This window comes from Caretta caretta, chromosome 6, assembly GCF_965140235.1.
Source record: "Caretta caretta isolate rCarCar2 chromosome 6, rCarCar1.hap1, whole genome shotgun sequence".
NCBI classification, from domain to species: Eukaryota; Metazoa; Chordata; order Testudines; family Cheloniidae; genus Caretta; species Caretta caretta.
Window position 1 is genome coordinate 124,489,625 of NC_134211.1, and position 5,418 is coordinate 124,495,042.

The following is a 5,418-nucleotide window of genomic DNA, read 5'->3' on the forward strand; positions in this document are numbered from 1 at the left end:
TACCCTGTAAGGTACCTACCATCCTGCTTTTACAGGGGGGATTTCTTTATTTCTATTTACTTCTATTTTTATTAAAAGTCTTCTTGTAAGAAAACTGAATGCTTTTTCATTGTTCTCAGATCCAAGGGTTTGGGTCTGTGGTCACCTATGCAAATTGGTGAGGCTTTTTATCCAACATTTCCCAGGAAAGGAGGGGTGCAAGTGTTGGGAGGATTGTTCATTGTTCTTAAGATCCAAGGGTCTGGGTCTGTAGTCACCTAGGCAAATTGGTGAGGCTTTTTACCAAACCTTGTCCAGGAAGTGGGGTGCAAGGTTTTGGGAAGTATTTTTGGGGGAAAGACGTGTCCAAACAGCTCTTCCCCAGTAACCAGTATTAGTTTGGTGGTGGTAGCGGCCAATCCAAGGACAAAGGGTGGAATATTTTGTACCTTGGGGAAGTTTTGACCTAAGCTGGTAAAGATAAGCTTAGGAGGTTTTTCATGCAGGTCCCCACATCTGTACCCTAGAGTTCAGAGTGGGGGAGGAACCTTGACAGGAGAATTAAAACAATGGTCAAGGAGAGAAGAAAATTAAGTGAGAATGAAAGCCAAGGAAGAAATAGGAGAACAGGTAAAAGCAAGACTGTGTGTGGTGACTGCAAGTGAGATGAGCTTAAACACCTCATTGCTCATGTGCAAATATGTAAATACCTGTAACAACAGTGTGTGGCCCCCTGGCTCCTGGCAAGCTGCTAGCACAGCCCTTTGTGGTGCAAAGATTGTCACGCTGGCTTAGACCTCCAGGCAGAGAGATCTGGAGAAATTCTGGCCCCTGATCTCTGTGGAAAAGGGATGGAGAGATTCCCCACCTGCGCACACAACACCCTGCCTGCTGCCTACAGGCACACACAAGCACCTTTCTCTGGTAAGGAATCTGCTACCTAGGTCTACCTTCCGCTCTCCTTGGTCTGCACACGCTTCCTCGCAGACAAGCACCTTGGCACCCTTGTGTTAGCCAGGGATAGCTGGGTCTCTTCAAGGCTGAAATGCTAGGAGGAGCTCTGCCAAGTCCAAGCTTGAAATTCCGACAGCGATGGAGGATCTTGCAGCTGGGAGAGAGATAGAAGGGAAGGTGAACTGAGCAGCATTGAGGAGTCAGGAGAGATTTCTGTCCAAGAAATGGCATTCGTAAACCGGCTTGGCCACATTCCTCTGAGCTCTGTTAAACATGGGCCTGTCTCCCAGGCAGCGTTTGGACTGCATCTCACTCCCTATTCATGCCAAAGTTGGTTCTGACTTGTCCCTGGTCCTGTCCCTTCTGCCTTATTCCAGAGACCCTCAGCCTGAGGCAGAGCAAACAGAGCAGCTGCCACCATGTCCATTAGAATCTTAACTTGGCAACCGTCTTTGCAGGCTGCTGGGAGCAAAACCTCTCCTGTGGGCCACCCAAGCTCCTTCATGCTTCTTCCTCTGTCCCCACTGTGGTGAGCAAGCCAGAAGCCAAGAGATGCCCCTCTCCAGAGCTGCCGAAGGGGACCGCCGCTGCAGCTGCTCTCTGCCAGAAGAACAGGCTTTTGAGTCAGGATGGAGGTTCCATAGCCACCGCCATCCCCCAGCAGAGACTTAGCCAGGGATGCCTCTGCAAATTCAGGCCAGTCCTCTGACTTCAGAGGTCTTCAGACTGAGTGCTCCTCAGGGATAAGTAAAGTAATTCCCCACGCCAGGCCAGCTTCTCTCTAAAAGGAAAAGCTCCAGGGTCTTCTCCCATAGTTTGATCACCTGAGTGACTCACCAGGAATGTGGCCTGCTAGTCAACTCTCCTGCCCAAGAGGAGGATTGGGGCAGTTACGAGATCTTAATCCTGCATTGCTTCACCAGTGATGGATCAGAGGATGAGCATCATGGAAGCATCAGACCTATGAGCTAAGCCCTGAGCGGTGCTAAGCTTTGATTTTTTCACTAACACCACTGGTCATTCATGTTCAACATGAGCAATTACTGGCACACCATGATCTGATAGATCTTGCTCTAGTAGATGCTGGATTAAATACCATATGCAGTAAGGCCAGGTGGAGGAGAGCACTTAGGAACGTGAATGTGGTATGTTAGTCATAACCCTGATTCCTCTCTCTGCCTTTTTAGACTGTGAGCTCCCTGGGGCAGGTGCTGTTGCTGAGTCCGTACAGCGCCTGGATCTGGGCTGCATCTGCTACTGCGTGTGAAATAGTAACTAATCTGGAGAGGAAAGATTAACCTCTCCAGAGGGGAAAGTAAGTCATTGCGTAAGGAGGCCTGTTCCTGTCAATACACTTGCACGACCGCTGTCGGCGTTTGCTTTCCCTGAGCGTGAAGGGTGCGCTCGCTCTTGGCAAGCGTGTAACTGGATGTACTGTGCAGAATGCCGCTTCCTTGTAAGGCTTGTAGGCTGCTGAGCTTCCTCCAGTTAAACCCTGTACACACAAATGGTGCCTGGAGGAACAAGGAAGCCTTTTAACAGCCAGCTCAGGAGCTGCATGCATAGCAAAGCCATGTCCTTCGATGCACCAGGTAATACATTAAATATTAGCATTTTAGTGTGTCTATGGAAAACACACCAATCTGGGCATGCTAGACAGCCTGCTGTAGCTGATTCTAGTCTGTCATCCTTCTCCTATTTTATGTTGCTATCAGTAGCTCTTGGGGAGAGGCAAAGGGCTTTACTCCTCATCGTTTGTCTTCTGATTCCACACCCACTCAGCTCAAATTCTTGTGTCACTTACCTGTCCTGGCTGCCCCCCACCCACAAGGGCCTACGTGGTTCCAGCTCAGCTGCATAAAAGCATTCCAACACACGCTTCACAGACAGCTGCAACTTGTGACTCCTAAAACCCCTGTTAAAATTAATTTATGCCTATGGATCCGTCTTGGCTAGAACTGTATCCTTCCCACCCATCCCCCCGCCAGCTGTTGTGCTCTGGCTAAATCCTTCATTGCAAGCTCTCTGATGAGACTGTTTTTTCTGTGCGGTGCTTAGTACACGGGGGCAGGCCTGACCCCTAACTGGAGCGTTAGATGCTACTGCAAGTGAAATAACAATTGCCATAACAACAAAGGTGGCCCAGGTTATTTTGTGTCATTTGCTGCCAAGCTTCCAAGGACCTGCCATTGCAGATACACATGGTGGTGTGCATCTTGGAACGGAAGGTGCCAGGCTGCAAGCTGCTGCCGTTGAAACAGTGCGGCCCTTTCCAAAATAGAATGAGACTGCGAAAGGGACTACATCTTCAAGTCCTTCATTACCGGCATCCTGAACTGCTACGACTGTCACCTGTGACTTGCTGCTAGATTCCTTACGCAACCCGACATTCAAAACAAGTTATCTTGTGTTGACAGCCTGCAGTATTTCACCTCCATCCCATCCCATCAATGTATGTCTGATGTTTCCACCCTGTAAAGAAAATGTTTTGATGAAAGGATTCAATTACTCTTTGCTTCTGCCAGACCAATACAATACAGGCTTCCATTTAAAAAACAAAAAAGTGACCTCAACTCTCCGCAAAACAACTCTCCGTAATTTTTTTCCATCCTATGATTGTGATCCCCTGATATAATTATTTTTTGCAAGGACTTTTCAATCTGACAATCCCCTTGGCATAAGTGCACCAAGTTCAATGCTAATTATATTTGCGCAAGGGAAAAATTGATCTACTTACAAGCCAGACTTAAAATGTTATGGGGTAAACATTACATTTTATCCTTTCAATTGGTGGTGTAATGAAATTTAAATACAATGTTATTAGTATGATGAGTAAAGATCGGTGCAATGGAAGGGAAAATAATACTTCCTGATTAGGACAGAACTCAGTTTACAAAAGTATAATTATAATTGTGAAAGCCTCTTATAAGACATTTACAAAACTAATGTATTCAGACACTAGCCGGATTGCTATCGATTTATTATAAAAGATCTTGAGTACCTGGTAGTAATGCACTAATATCTCCTCTGCCTGCCATTTGGTCCCTGGAAGAACACATCATAGTTATGAAGTCCACTCCCAAAATTAAGTTCCTTAACGCAGCAAAGTATTTATTTGTTAAAGTGAATCCCATTTGATGGTTCCCAAAGCATGTGGTCTTTCCAATGGTTTCTTGATGCAATTGCATTTGCAGACCGAGGTACTGTGGCATGTGATAGGTTTCTTTTTTTGTTTGGTCTTCAAAGGAAAAATACTTCTAAGTCAATAGAGGTTCCCTCCATCAAATCAGTAAAATTGAAAATGTGAAATGAGACCTCCCTCAGGAAAATGGGTATCAGAAATATTGGATTATCTCACGGGACAGTGGAAAATTGGACTCTTCAGTATGTTTGATAGTTGGTTGATCCTACACAGTCTTCTCCAAGTAACTGTGGATAGGACTATGTATGATATGTAAGCCGTGGCTTTGTTGTGCTGACAGGCACTCGCTCCATTGAATGCAACTACATAATTAGTCTTGATAGCTCTAGCAAATACATTTTCACTTGCTCCGACTACTGATTAATAACACCTCGTTTTTCCATGTTAGCCTTCATGTGATTAACAAATTCATGTCTACGCTACAAGGAAATCTCCCACTTCTTTCTCAGCACAAAGCAGTCAACCGTTTGGATGTATAATCTTCATTTGTAGTTCATATTGCCACAAAAGTGGAAAAACCCAAATACAGGGTGATGGTAAAATATGGTGGTCATTGAGTTCTGAGCCATCCAAAGACTTTATTCAAACCTGCTGGAAAAAGTCCACCTCTGCCTGCACAGTTCCACCATCTTCATCTGAAATGAGCTAGTGTGTGATTTGTTACTGTTTACCTGCAAAACTCGGCGGTTGTATAAATGCAAAGGAAGAGCAATAATGGAAATCATCCCACTTTATTATCACTATGGGAGTGCCTAAAGGCCCTAACTGTGATCAGTGCCTCACTGTGCTAGGTGCAATCAAAACAGTTCCAGCCTGAAGAAACTTACAAACTAAATAAGGTGGGAGGAGAAACAAAGACAGGAAGTGATGTGTCCAAGGTTACACAGCAAGTTAGTGGCAGAACTGGATCTCCTGACTCCTAATCCTGTGCTCTACCCACTATACAACACTGCCTCATTTCAAATGAAAGTAGTATTTCTAATTTACTAGTTTTGACTCTAGATAAAGACACCCAGTCCCTAATGTTGTCTAGTTACTAACTGAATTTCCTTGTCATGAAATATACTAAAGTGAAGAAGCTATCCCAGCCAATGAAGCTAATAATTACCTTCACATTGCAATATTTTTTTTTAATCTAAAACCAGGAATGCAGAAGTGTCATTGAAAAACTCCACTGACCAAAAACACAAGCTGCAGCTGTTCCTTTTTCACACAACTTTGGGTTTCAAACCCGGATCACAAAACAAACGTAAGAGAGATCTGATGGCAATGCCAGCTGGGGG